At 34.8% G+C, this 15,267-nt stretch overlaps 1 non-coding gene across 1 annotated transcript; it reads right to left on the reverse strand.

Annotated features, from left to right (window-relative positions):
* Positions 1–9,076: 9,076 nt before the first annotated feature.
* Positions 9,077–9,149, reverse strand: TRNAK-CUU (transfer RNA lysine (anticodon CUU)). The gene has a single exon. It is a non-coding gene; the product is annotated as a tRNA-Lys (tRNA).
* Positions 9,150–15,267: the final 6,118 nt, after the last annotated feature.

Raw genomic sequence — 15,267 nt, forward strand, 5'->3', positions numbered from 1 at the left:
ATTTCTTGTGATATATAAAGAAAATAAGAAAACAATTAAAAAAAGATTTGATTTAGGGAAAAATAAGTTAGAGTAGTGTAAGAGAGCAAAGAATCATGGAACTCTCAAGACAAGACAATTGAATAGTGTGAGAATAACAACTTCTAATCTTTGTAAGACCAAATTTGTAATTCAATAATACAACTTAACATCTATGAACTTAATTGTATAATCCCTTGCTACAGATTCTTCTGTTGTATGAACTATAATAGAATAAAATGTAACTAATGTACGCAATAAAACATTTCGAGATCCAAATCCTATATTAATGACTATAATAAGTAATTCAATTGAAGGTAATTCACATGCCCAATATTATTGAAGAAAATAAGTAGTTCAATTGAATGATTCACTAACCATAAAAATGATGAATACAAGAAAATAAATAGGGCAATACATTGAATAATTGTACAATCTTCTATCGGTCACTCCAAAATTGTATGAGACTCAAATATTCAATATTATCTAATCCAATATAATGAAGGGAAAACATAATAGTCTGAATAATTTACAAGCTCAACTATGCTTAAATACACCCTCACTCTTGTCTTCTCTCCAACTTTTAATGTTTGTAGTCCTTAAGATTTTGTATAGACTTGAACTCCTTTTCATCCTTGAGAGGGTGGATGGAAGAATCCTTGAGGTTGGTGTTTTCATTGTTGGCCTTATCTACATTGCATATTTTGTTGACAATTACCTTGTGGTACTCTCCATGACCCTTGAGGTAGTTTCCACTTACTATGGGGTCGTTGTCAATTCCTTTGAGGGTATTGCCATTGAGATGAAGGGTTTTGAAAATTTGGCCATTGAGGTTTAAGTTATTTCAAGGATGGGATTGATAATTAAAAGAAGGTTGTCATTGATTATTATATGCATTGGAATAAAGACAACTAAAAGTCAAAGGGTCTTTCGGCATACCTTGTCTTGGAGACCATGACCACCTTTGTGCAACAAAGAACATTTGCTCATCATCTCCTTCTATTAGCAAACTTAGTAGGGATTTGCTAGGTCTCAAAATTAGCCACCATCTTGTATCTCTAATTCTTCTTTTGTCTGCAATGGGGACAATGTTTAGCCCACAGAACCTCAACCTCTTCATATTTCTTCTTAGCTTGCATAGCGTCCAATTGTGTTGTCATGTTGATAATATCCCACCTGAAATTTGACAAAAGATGGGTTATCTCTATCCTTAAAACTCCATAACCATTTGATTTACCCATGGTGGGTTTGTATCATATTCCTTTCTTGACAACAACTCTTGATTAATTGAGACATGCCTTCTTAACATCATCACAAGAAAATTGAGTGATATCCCCTAATGTTAGTAGTTTCATGGCTTTTGTGTATCCTGTATTCACTCCTATAAGAAAGAGCAACTTTTGTGACTTATTGAGCTCAAGTTGAGTATTCTTTTGTAGGCTAAATAGGAACCTTGATATATATAGTCTTCCAAGCTTTCGTCCTCTTTATGTGTCATCTTAAAGATGCCATCTCCCCTTAAATCATTTCCTCTATAGTCTTCTTTATATTAATTTTTCAAGAATTGAATCTTCATTTTATCCCAATCATGAAGAACATCTTTGTCTAGGACTATGAACCATCTCAATAGAGTTGTTGGAAAGAATTTAAGCATGTGGCCATCAGTAGTGTAGTCATAGCTTTTACAAAGGATGTCAAACTCAAAGAGAGAGATATTAGGATCCTCTATAGCTAAGCCATAAAACTTCGGAAGAGTTGAAGAGGGAATTTTCTTGGGGATGTTATTGTCAAGTTGATCAGCAATAGGAAATGGAAAATTTGGAGGAGCTTCCATTCTTGGTAGGCCTCCTCGTTGATAGATTACTAGAGCTTTCTATAATCAACTTGGTCATGATTGACTAGATGGTTAGGAGGATTAATGTGCAAGTTGGCCAAGATTTCAGCAAAAGGTTTTAGGTCAATAGGTTCTTAAAAGATGTTTAGAAGAAAAGGCTCTTATTTTAACGAAGATGAGAAATTTGGTAAGTCTTGAGCAATATCAACAAATGGGTTTTCTTCTTCTTCTTCTTCTTCTTCCTATTTGACAAAGATTTCTCCTAATTAGTTATTGGGGTTTTTGTTAAGTAATCTTCCTAGTGAATCTCTTCTCCTTCTATTCATGTAGGTGGATTGATTTAACTTTATCTAAAATTTTGTCGATGAATTCTAACTTGGATAAGAAAGGAAAGCATGAAACTAACTTCTACAAATGGTTGTAACAAGTCCTTAGTTTGACACCATCCCTGGAAATGATGCCATAAATGCTTGAATTTACAAAGGGATTCATAACTAAGTTCATGACTTGACTCGTGGATTGGATTTCCTATCCAAGAAGCTATCTTTCTCATCATGAAGGATCATTTAATAATCAAACCCAAGGATGTGTACTTGAGATGGGACTACACAATACATGCACTAAGTGCCAACTAGAGAAATACTATCTTCTAGGTTGCAAGAAATAAATGCTTGAAAGAAACCTATTTTATGGATGCAAGAAAGAAATGCTTGAAAAGTAACAAAATTGCCAAATAGAGAAATACTATCTTCTAAGTTGCAAGAAATAAATGCTTGGAAGAAACCTATTTTATGGATGCAGGAAAGAAATGCTTGAAAAATAATAGAATCTTGAAGTAATAATGTTGAAAGAAATACTAATACTGAGTTTACAAGACTATCTAAAATAATGCTCAGCTTGAATAAGGTAGGAACTACTCTGCTTGGCTGTAGGAAAAAACTAAATTCCAAAGATAAAACTATAAACTGCAGGAAAAGAAACTAATACTGCTAAGGGTTGCTCACAAATAGGCCCCTTGAGAGAGTATCTAGAACCCAATTACAAAGGATAGATATCCAAATCTCCATTATTGAATTAATGTTGAAATACATTTGATTGCATTCATGAACTTAGATAAAGCAGAATGTGTTGCTTACACAATTCACCTCTCCTCTTTTTCTCTACTTCTTACTATTCTCATCCAGGAGAGTAACACTTACTTATCAAGAAAACTAATTACTAATTAATCACATCAAGGTAATAGGTGGATGTCATTATTTCATAGTAAGAAGTAGGAGCAAAACCATCCATAAAATGAGGAACACAAACTAATTCAATGACCATGAAGAGCATATCTAGTTCTCACTACTTCCTAGATTTTCTTAGCATTAAGGACATTGTTCTTGACTTGGCCTCAACCTAGTTGTCACTAATGTTTACTCTTGGACTGGTCCTAATACCATTCTTGTAGTTGCAATATTGAGTCTGCATGCTTAATTGCTTGGGCACTTTGCTGGATCATTCCTCTTTAATGAACTTGGCTTGCATCATAAATGTTGAATAAGGAACAATATATTTCCAATACGATATGCAACATATATTCATTTTCCATATGATTAACTACCCATAAAAACATAATTATAGATTATCATATGTGTGTATTGCATAATATTATGAAAGATGTTACTATTCACCCATAAGTTTTTAACCATGAATGTCTAACCCATAAAACCATGAGACCGTGAAATTGAAGTTTATGTGGTTGCATGCTAGCAATCCAACCACAAATAGGAAAAGTATTTGAAACACATAACAAGAAATGATAAACATGTGTGTGTTGCATAATATTATGAAAGATGTTACTATTCACCAATAAGTTTTTAACCATGAATGCCTAACCCATAAAACCATGAGATTGTGAAATTGAAGTTTATGTTGTTGCATGCTGGAAATCCAACCACAAATATAACAAGTATTTGAAACACATAGCAAGAAAGGATAAACAATGTGATAGAACATACTAGGAACTAAGATAAACATAGCATATACTATCAAAAACATGGGTGGATACTTGTTTCACCAGGCTTTGCCTACTTGGTTGATTGATAATAGTAGTATAAATGTGTTCTCTAACTCAACTCGATCAAACACACACATTAGATGATTTTCAAATAGAAAAAGATATTATATTAACATATGTATGTCAAGTCTTTATTTGTGCACATATTTATAAAAGAGAGGACATCGACAAGTTACATGTTATTTTATGGCCTACACCCAAGAAACTATTGAGTTCGATAAAAATAAAATCATATGGAATTTAAAACTAACATTTGGCCTCTAACTAGAAATACAAAAATACATAGACTATATATAATTGATTAAGGATGCAAGCTAGACAATCAAAATAGTTCAATAATGAATGAAACAAATTATAGGGACTAAATATAAATACTACTATAAGGTTATAGGTCATAATCAATTTGCTACAACATAGAATGATGTGGTAAAAAATAGATAAAAATTCTTTGGTTCCATTTCCACATGCTTTATCCCATCAAATAACCTTTATCCATATGTGTATGTTCACCTATTGATCCCCTGTTATGACAATTAAGTATTTTAATCAGCAAATAACCAAGTTTTTTTTTAATAGTTCTAGCTTTATCTCTACTTTCATATTTATAAAATTTCACATTCTTCCTAACCAAATAGTGACAAGAATGGAATGAAAGGAAGAAACTTAGGAATGGAAAGAAAAAATGAAAAATGAAGGACCTCGTTAGGTAGAAATTTTGAGCACTATTCTATCTAACAAAAAAAAAGGGGGGGAAGCAACTAATGTCATCTAATATCACCATCAATTTTGATGGACTACTCCCAAGAGTAAAGGTCATTCAAATTTGGAGTCCCTAATAACTTTTGACAAAAAAAACTAATTTTGATGGTGTCAATATAGTAAACAAATGTCATATAAATAGTAGATTGCTTTTAAAAACCTAAAATGGTATGTTGTATAAAGTGTAAGAAAATTTAGAGAAAAATATTATTAAAAAACTTAGCTAGTGAAGCATTTTGAACTCGTCGTTACCATGCCTACCACAACTCCAATATCATGTTGGAGAAATGGAAGAATTGACATAAGAGAAAAGTTCCACGCTTTTGTAATGCCTAACTCAAGTGAATAGATATGGCATTTTTTTGTGTGAAAAGATTGTATTAGTGAATGGTTAAGTTGATTCCAACCAATTAAACAATCTCATTAATATTTTATTTTCTAGTTTTTAACATTTAACATTTGAAATATCATTACACAATTCAAAAAAAAAAGTGTTTGAGAAACTTAGCTACAACAATCTATTCCTGAAAAACAAAAACTTTAATGTTAGAAAATACAAACTTTGTCATCAAGAATTAGGATTTCCTTAAAAATTTGAGTGTCTTTGAAAATTTTGAATTTAAATTATTTTGTTTTTTGAATTGTATTTTGTAGGGATTAAATCTATCATGGAAGTGACATAGAGAATCATTTGGACCTAAGGATGTCAAGTTCCTACCTTGATTTCCTTAAGCCATGTATTTTGTTTGTATTTGTTTGTGGCCTAGGATGTAAATGCTCTAGGTTATGATGGAGTGAACTCTTCACCCATCGACCTTTATGGTAAGCTATGATGAGCCATTGGAAGTTAAGATAAATAATTAACTAACCATGGCCACTCCAATCCCATTATTTTATTCTACATTATGGTTTCACTTGATTAGTGCTCTTCAATGAGTTACCATGGTGGGACCTTTATGCATCAGTCCCCTCATTGAGAGCCACTCACACAAATGGCTAAACATGCATTCAAACAAACACATGACATGCAATGAGACCTCCCAAAAAATCAGCATGAACATTAGCAACATATCCATCGACAATAAAATCATAACGTTCCATCCATAGATAAGCATGACACCTTGCCAACATAGCCCTTAACAACAATATAACAAAGCCCAGTGCAACCATAGAAAATCATGGGAATACAAAAGAAAAAGAAAATACATAAGCTATCCAATAATAGAGGAGATCATATAGATAAGATAAGATAATTCTATTAATGTCCAATGAAAGACCAATGAAGGTCTATGGGATTGAGAACATATAACCATGAAAGCAACAAACAGGAGAACACCAAACGATGTCCGCGAAAGAACAAGAACAAAAACCAAAAGAAGAAGTGAGCAAGAACCACCTCGATAAGGAGTAGGGATCCAAGTTGAGAGAGAGAGAGAGAGAGAGAGAGAGAGAGGGGGGGGGGGGGGGGGCGGCGGGGGGGAGAAGAGAAAGAAAGAAGAACGACAAAAGTGCTGCCACTTGCCTTTACTTCGATCTTGACTCCCAACCAGTAGGGAAAGTGTCTCGAATCATAGCCTTGAGGTTTTTGATCACTGACCATTACCTTCCTGTCTTGCAACCACAACAAGAGCCTGAACCTCCTTAAGTTCTACCACCTGCGATCTAGTGAGATCCTCATCAAGATAAATCTTGATGGGGAGAGAGAAGAGTTTCCTCTTTGCCCTAAGAGTTTGAAGGTGGTCAACAAGTGAAAAGAACCAAATAAAGAGGGTATTGTCATGCCCAACCCAGGCACATTCAAGTGAGATGTCAGTGATATCAAGTTGGTCTTTAAGGAAGGAGTAGCATGTTGCAAGAGGTTCGGGGCAAGGAAGAGGGAGACCGCGGACCCTCAAGTTTAGCTCATAGGCACACTTGAACTTTTCATCTGCTGTCTTAGTCTAGACTAGCTTCTCTACATGGGAGAGGGTAGTAGAAGGAGGAGGGGAGGAAGAAATGGGGTTGTCACAAATAAATGCCCATGATTTTAGCTTTTATTTTGTTTCGGTTTGTAGGGAGCATTGTTTTTTATCTGGTTCCTCTTGCTTCATCTTCAAATCATGGATATCCATCATTTGCGTTGTGCATCGGATGTTATCTTGAATTTTATCTGGGTTGGTGACCTAGTTCTATTGTAGGCAGCAATCAAATTTCTCCTTCAAATCCATCTATATACCTATGAGAGAGTTGTCAACATGTTGTTTAAAATTTTTAACTATCTCGCATAGGGACTGCACGGTATCACAAAGAGTTTGATTCTCTAATTCAACTGATTACAAAGCTTAAGGGAGAGTGGGGATGCTGCAACATCAATGTCTTTCAGGGTTGCATTGTCAGTCTCAACTTTTGTCATGCGGTCAAGTAGCTATTTGAATGTGATTGGGTTGGGTTGGGAGGTCATAGTGGACGAACAATGGTCTAACATTTTCTTAAACGGTTTGCAAGCAATCAGAGACACAAAAGCAAACCTTGGTTGGATGATGTTCAAAATGGCTTTCAAATGTGAGGTAACCCATCTCTAGATACAAGCCACTACCAAAAAGTCAGGCACTAGTCACCACAAAAACTAAGAAGGAAGATCCTAACCTAAGAAATCCACAGCATAGTAGAAGAGACACCACGATACATTTATTATAGAATCTCTTATGTGTATGCATATGTTTCCACGTTTAGCTATTCGTAGAACAAATAGCTAAACATTCATTCAAACAAACACATGACATGCACTGAGATCTCCAAAAAAAAAATAAAAGCTAAGCATGTGCACGCAATGGCATGATATGATATGATATGATAGATTTTAATGACCTCCAAGAGACTAAAGTAGTCTATGGGACCCATGCAATCACCCTCCCGAGTCAGGAGCGAAACTAGTCAGTTGCAAAGTTTTGGTTAACTTGTCTCTCCTTCTTTGAAGTTTGATAATCAAATCCGCTGTTCTCTTCACTTGATCTTCCTCGAATAAATAGTTGAAGTCCTTGTTTTGCAGTATTTTTGTATAATCAGATCTGATGTCGTTGTAAGCCAGACACTCCTTGACAAAGTGCTGCTCTGTCTCAACTGTTCTCATATTACAGAATAAACATGTTCTGTCTGCCCACTCTTCTTTTGGAACTTGCCATCTACTAGTTTCACATCATAGCTGATGTGAACTAGTTCTAAGTTGTGCCATCAACATTTTTTCTTTCCAGTTAATAGGTGCCTTTATATAGGCCTTTTCATTATGACTAGAAGTGGGATTAAATTCTTTAATGTAATAAGATTTTTTTCGCCCTATGTGTCTTGTCCACAGAATATTGCGAAATTTTTCATTGACAAAATTCTTGATTTCTTTAATGTTATCCGGACAAGTTTGGATGTTGATATCCCATTTTTGCATCCATTTGTCATTTTGCTTCATCCATGTGCTTTTCCGCCTCACAAGTTTTTCCTCTATGACCAACTTGGGCCAACGATGTGTTTCCAGACCTTGGGTTTTCTTTAAATAGCTTTGCATCTGGATCAATGAGATAGCTTCTAATGGAAAGGAACCCACCTCCGTCAAAAGGATTTCATACGGAACTGTGGTCTTGACTTTAAGATTGCATGTGATGAAGTGTTTTTGAATTCTTTCTACTTCCCGCCATTTCTGTTCGAACATACTACCGCCCCACACTTCACATCTGTATAGAATAACTGGAGTGACCAGCAAACTAAAAAGAGTTTTCATGGTCGTGCAATCCCATAATTCTGCATTCTTGCACTTGTTTTGTAAAGAGTTTAAAGCCTTCCAGCCCCCTTGATTCCTTTTCGATTTGCAAGTATCCCAATTGAGTTTGTTATGAAAATCGATGCCCAAATATTGACAAACTCATTTTGTGTGAACGTTGTTGGGCCAACCAATCAATTTTATTCCCTTTTCTTCATTGATAATCATGGGCACCCATGACGATGAATCGTTAATTTGGCACGAGGAGCTGCAAATAAGAGTAGGTGGAGGTCGCATTGGCCATGAGGGCGAAATTGTTCCAAGCGGAGAAGTTCGATTTGGAGTGAAAAATGGAAACTGAAGTTCGATTTAGAGTGAAAAGAATAGCTTGTGGCAGGAAATGAAACAATTGGACAACTGGCGACCAGAGGTTGCGATTAAGCCCCCAGCGAGGATAGAACTCGCGACCTTTCGCTTACGAAGCGAACGCACTAGCTCCTTCTTACCCACCACTGCAATCCAGTAGTACAAATAAACCAAACATAAAATGAATCCCTTCGAAGCACGTCAATGAAAGAGGAATCACGTGTTAAATGATACGGCACATTAGCTGGTGCATCAAAAATACACGACACAAGCTTCAGAGCGACTGCGACGGAAAAGATACGACTTCAAGCTGCGCCCACCGTGGGGCTCGAACCCACGACCACAAGGTTAAGAGCCTTGCGCTCTACCAACTGAGCTAGACGGGCACTTGCTTTAAACTGGGAATCACCAGATTCTCCAAGGAAAGTTAAACGTGTACTTAATACAGTCAAATACCAGCAATTCTCACTAAAACATATCTGGGCTTTGGGTGCGAGAGGTCGCGAGTTCGATTCTCGCAACGCCCCCCGCTTTCAACATTCTTCAATTTGTTCTTAAAATTAAATTTAATACCGTTAAAAGCATTTATCCTATATTTCTTTTCCTCTTAAAATTTAACTGTACACCAATTATAATTATTTATTATTTATAATGCCATTAGGCATTTATCCACTATTATATTTATTTCATAAGTTATTTTCTTCTCCCAATTTAGTGTTTTAAATTCATATTATGATTGAAGTAAACAGGGTTTCTTTAATAGATTTTGTTTTCACGTTTGTTATCAGGCAAAGTCATTATCTTTTGATATCTGTATTCACCAGTAGATCCTCTTTGTTTCAAAATCTTGGTACTAAGATATTATTGTTGTAGTGCATAATGAGTCATGATAATAATATTCAATTAGAAGATGGATGATCTTTTGTAAAGGTTCTTGGTGTCTTAAAGAGCTATTAGACTATGCCCTTGGGTTGCAATCATCATTCTTTATTGTTCATGTCATTCTAAAGAGGCTCTAATATCTTATTTTAATGCATGAACCACACTGTTCCTTAATAAAGTTGTCTTTGTTCTTCCTTTGGAGAGGATGCTTTCTCTTTGGTTTTGATTATTAATCATTTTCTTAGAGCTTCTTGATTTTTAGCTCGCATTTGAAGTTACCATGGATGGATTGTTGTGCACTCATGGAAGCTAGAAAGAATTAGGTTAGGCCGAATATTTCTTTACCTTGGAGATATATGTGTTGGAATGGTCACTTGCTATAAAGTTTTTCAACAAAAAGATCATGGACCCTCTACCTAGAAATGGATGTGAGTCCATCACAAGACTTGATGGAAATTTGTATCCTAGTCTCTGTATATTCAATAGGTCAATGACCTCAGAGGTGTTGTATGCTTGATAATTACATGCATTCTTTAATATTTATATTTTTGTCTCTTGTACATCAATCTTGAATGTTGAACTTATGTGGGCTTCTTAAGAAGTAGATGCATGTTTTCATGGATTTCTATTTTTCTCCTTGTGGTCTCGATCTTGGGTTGGTGTTGAAGAATTGTTGAGGGAAGTGCTAGAAACTATTTATTGTTTTGGGCATATTCCCTTATCTTGTGGGAATGTTTTTTATCTACTTTTGGGAGAGATTTACATTTATTGTTGCCAATATTAATCACAAGTTTTAGATATCGATATAATTTCATAATGGGAGGAAAGGTGATTTTTACATCCTTTCTCTCTTTGTCTAAGAATCAACTTTCCTTAGTACAATGGAATTTGTTTATCAAGTGACATTATTTTCCTATAAGGATTTGTTTTCAACAGGATTCTCTCTTACATGAAAGAGGTGTATATCCTTGATCATCACCTCTGCTTTATTTGCAAATTGTGTTTATATTATAAATAGCTTCCTTATCGTGTGATCTAAAGTTTGACATCCTTCATCAAGAATCCATATTTTACCTGGAACTTGGGAGCTAAATGGGTGCATTCTTGTTCTCCTCCTCCTCTTTTGTCTTGAAGATAACATCTGTTTTAATACTCTTGAAGGTAGATGTGTTGTCAATGTGATCTCTTCCTATCAAGGACCTCTTCTTATATGCAAAATATCTTTTCACAATTGTCTATTCTCTTATCTTATAAGAGTTTGTGCTATCTACGAAGCCTATGACATACATTTTTATTTAAGGATATCTCATCGTTGCTAGAAGTATGTATACTTGATTCTTTTCCTTATGATATATATGACTACATGGACATTATAAGGATGGGGGCATATATATGACCTCCCTTCTACTATATTTATGTAGTTCTATTTTTATTTTTCTTGTAGATAATCCTTAATGGGTATACGTATCCTTTGCCAATCCCTGGGATCTACATTTACATACACATGTAAGGTTGCTATGTAGGTAAAGCTGTAAATGTAAGAAAACCATGTAATCCAACTCAAATGCCCTCTCCAGGTAAAGTTGTAAAAGCTTTACCTGCAGAGCAACCTTATATGGATTCTTTATATGTAGGAGGTGATGAGGACATTCCTGGATGTACCTGTGTGATGAATTTCTCATGAGCAATGAAGATGGACTTCTCTTGAGAGTAGTAGGAGGTGATGAGGACATTTCATGTACTTTAATGATTGATCTCATGATATTCCAAGTAATTTACCATGCTTATACATGTATGGATGTTCAAGCAATCAACCTTACATTTAATAAAAGGAATATGTGATTTTAAACAAGATTTTGTCACAAGCTTTTAAACATAACTATATAAGGAGTGAGTTAGGACGTATATAGGTTAACCTTACATTATCTGTAAACTACAACACAAAGGTTGGACAAGGGTATTATAGTATTGTAATTATAGAAAACTACCTGACTGGCCTGAGTGGGTGTATGACGACAAAGAGATGTATTAGGTGAGTAAACCTCACCAGTGGTTATAGGAATACAACTACGTCAAAAAAATTAGAAACCAAAACTACATATTCGTTACAATAAGTAGTTCAAGGGTCTTGATCCCATGGATATGGGTATGTAGGCATCCTAGTAGGTGGAGTATGCCTCTAGTGTGTAGACGCCTTGGACATCATTAGGTAGAAGTTAACTATTTTAAGACATTATATGTTAACTGACGAGGTTCATTCCCTTGCAGAAGCCATTGCCATAATGGCATTACCTCTAAACCATGCAATGGATGTATATATGTATGTGTATGTATGTATGTATGTATGTATGTATGTATGAATGTGTGTGTGTGTATATATAGTCTTAGATTCCAAAACATGGAACATCTCCTATTTGATATAATACTGTCAACTGGGTTATGTCTGACTAACTTATGTATATACATCACAAACAAGATTAAGTAAATGACTCTTGAATTTTAATTCAACGCCAATTTTCCTAAAGTGATTTTTATTTCACCAAGTCTATTGTTGCTTTTTTAGTATGAGTTTGATTTTATGAAGACTTTAGTAACAACATTATTACAAGAGTGAGAATTGTCATTGTTGCTTGCATTTTCATTTTTAGTAACAACTTAAAAGTAACAAGTAGTTTGATACAAAACCTTGACAAATTCATTGTTTCCTTTTAGATGCATCCTAATCCACCATGAACCAACAAGAGGTTAACTTTGAATAACTTAAGAAATAGCACCACCAAAAATGAGTGGCCCATACACTTTTCACACATAATTTCTCATTGCATGATGCATTCAAGGTAACAATGAAGTCTCAAGAGGAGTACATTGTTAATATTAATCAAACAACCTACTAATTATTTTCAAAATGGCGAGCCCATAAATATTGTTTGGCTAATTTACAAATAGAAACCTATTTTGAAATATAACAAAAAACAAATCTTGCGATTACCAAATTTTAATATATAACCCACCATTCCAAATTATGAGTCAATGGAAAACTAAAATATAAAACCTTTTACTTCTTAGTAACATGTCTACAAAAAGAGAAAACAAACCTCACACCATGTACAAACTAAATTGTACAAATTCCTGTAGAACTGTCATCAAATTAGGTACAATAAAATGAACAATCAGTTGTTCCTAGCTAGCAGAACTTTCTTATTACTGTCTTCCTTGTTCTTTTTACCTATCACTCTTAGCATCTCTATCCCAATTACTTCTTTCTCCCATTATCTCAACCCTTCTAGGCTCTGTATCATCTTGACTTTTTACAAAGGTACGATGCTTACCATTTCTACGATCAGAAAAATTCTTTTCCATATGTATGTTCTTGTATTTCCCCTCTGCATCATATATAATATCATCATGTTTGGTACCTCCATAGATCTCATTCCTCTGATCAGAACCTTTTGTAGACTTTCTATTATATTTCTTTGAATTCATTCCAGTATGTCCATAGTTTTTATTTTCACTATCATGGTTATGATCATATCTTCTCCTTTTTTCCCTTTTTTCTGGTACCTTCTCAAATGATTCATTGTTTGAATCTCTTTTCTTAGGGACTTTAGTCATAGATTTTATGCCTTTGTCACTGTGATTCATTGGTCTAGTTGATGATCAATTGGGTTGATTACAAATTCCTGTATAACTATCATCAGATTAGGTATGATAAAATGAATCAAATACTATTTTCCAAGGTGATAAAATTGTATATGTAGATGCATCACTTGAATGTTAGGCATGAAGCACATTCCCCAATTTATAATAAGTGGTTTGATATAAAGGATCCATATGCTAGACCAACAATGGAAGCCAAGGATGTAATTGTTCATGTATTGGCACACTCTCCCTACAAGGATTCCAAGTATCTACTGTTGTTGTTAATTTGGGCATCATTATATGATCCAGATTGTTATGAGAACTCCTCCCATGTCTCTAGAAAATGTAGCATAGGTTTAGGGTCCCTTGACTCCCAAGAATTTGTAGCAGCTATTCTCACTATTGGAAGAATAACTTCAGTGAAGAGTTGAGTGTAAGGAGTTGAAGAAGAAAGTTATGCTTCTATGTATGTATGTATGTATGTATGTATGTACATATATATACGGAACAAGAAAAATCCAATAAATTTTAAATTTTGATATTATAATAGAAAAAAAAAGGAATGTGTGATGTTGGGAGAGTGCTTTCCTAACAAATCCATTTCTAAAATTCAACTTTGGTTATGGACATTATCAGGAAACTGCAACACTCTAACCCCATAATTGGTTTTCTTGTTATATTTATCTTTTGGGAGAGACCGAATGATTCTTGTGATTCTCAAATTTTGTCTATTGAGGGGAGGATTGAAGACTAATGACAAAAAGTTGTCTATACATTCAATCTTGACACAAACAATTTTTTTCCATTAGTCTTCAATCCTCCCCTCATTTGGGAGAGACTTGTTTGGAAAGCACTCTCTCCAGCGTCACACATTCCATACTTTTTTATTACGATGCTGTCACAATTTCGACAGCTAGCCATCAAACCCACATTATTATTGTCACATAAACATCACATGCATGATGGCGTCTTTGACGTATAGTTGTCACTCTTGTGATGGTGTATGGCGCTATCTCATGTTAATTCATGATAGCTATTGGCATCACAATTGAGATGGAAGCCCTTGCTGTCACAATTTGCGACGACAAAAGTTTAATGGGAGCCAATTCCTATTGGTGTCACTTGGGTGATGGGTGGCTGTCACCATTGTGATGACTTGTCATCACAATTAGGGCCCAAATCTTGTAGTGACTAACACTTGACCCTTATTTAACCATGACACCTTGTAAGAACTAGTATGAAGAAAATATTTTAACTTCAAGTTTTCTACCATTTCCAGAGCAATAATAATTCTAGTGGAACCAAAATCAACTATGACTTTACAAATCTTGCCATGAGACTTACATGTGGTTCTAAAGAGTGTCTTCCTTTGTGGGGGCTCTTTGTGTCATGACACCTTCAAAAATGTTCTTCTAAGTATTAGATTATCCCTTTCCATGACTAGTCCTTCTCTCCATACTAGTGAGGTTACACTGCATTTGTCTTCTTCTTGGACTAATTGTTTCCTCCTCTCTCCTACATGAGAGCTAGAACCCTTTTTGGACATCTTCTGATGGTATGTCCCACCTGAATACATTTATAGAACATGCCAATAAATAAAATGAAACTTCTACCTTGGTTCCCAAATATTCCTCTAGAATTGCTTTTTTCTCTAAATCCTCCTCTATAAGATCCTCCTCCACCACTATTTTCTCCACTTCCCTTAAAGGAAGTGGAGAGTGGTTTCTCCACCTTTGTTAGACATGTTACCTCTACAAAAGGTTCTTCTTTCTCCATATCCTCTACCACATCTACTTCTCAATATTTTATCTCCTCTTCTTTTTATTTTTTCTTTGGCTCTCAATGGCAATTGAAAGCTTTTAGGAACTATATCAAGGGCTAGGATGCTTATCTCATCATGTATATTTTGTCTTGGGCTATTCAAATATCTAGCCAATTTATCCACTTCATTCTCCTTTTTCTTTTTCCTCAAATTGATCTTAT

Source organism: Cupressus sempervirens, chromosome 7 (assembly GCF_028749045.1).
Source record: "Cupressus sempervirens isolate cs-2001-9-10 chromosome 7, ASM2874904v1, whole genome shotgun sequence".
Classification (NCBI taxonomy): Eukaryota; Viridiplantae; Streptophyta; class Pinopsida; order Cupressales; family Cupressaceae; genus Cupressus; species Cupressus sempervirens.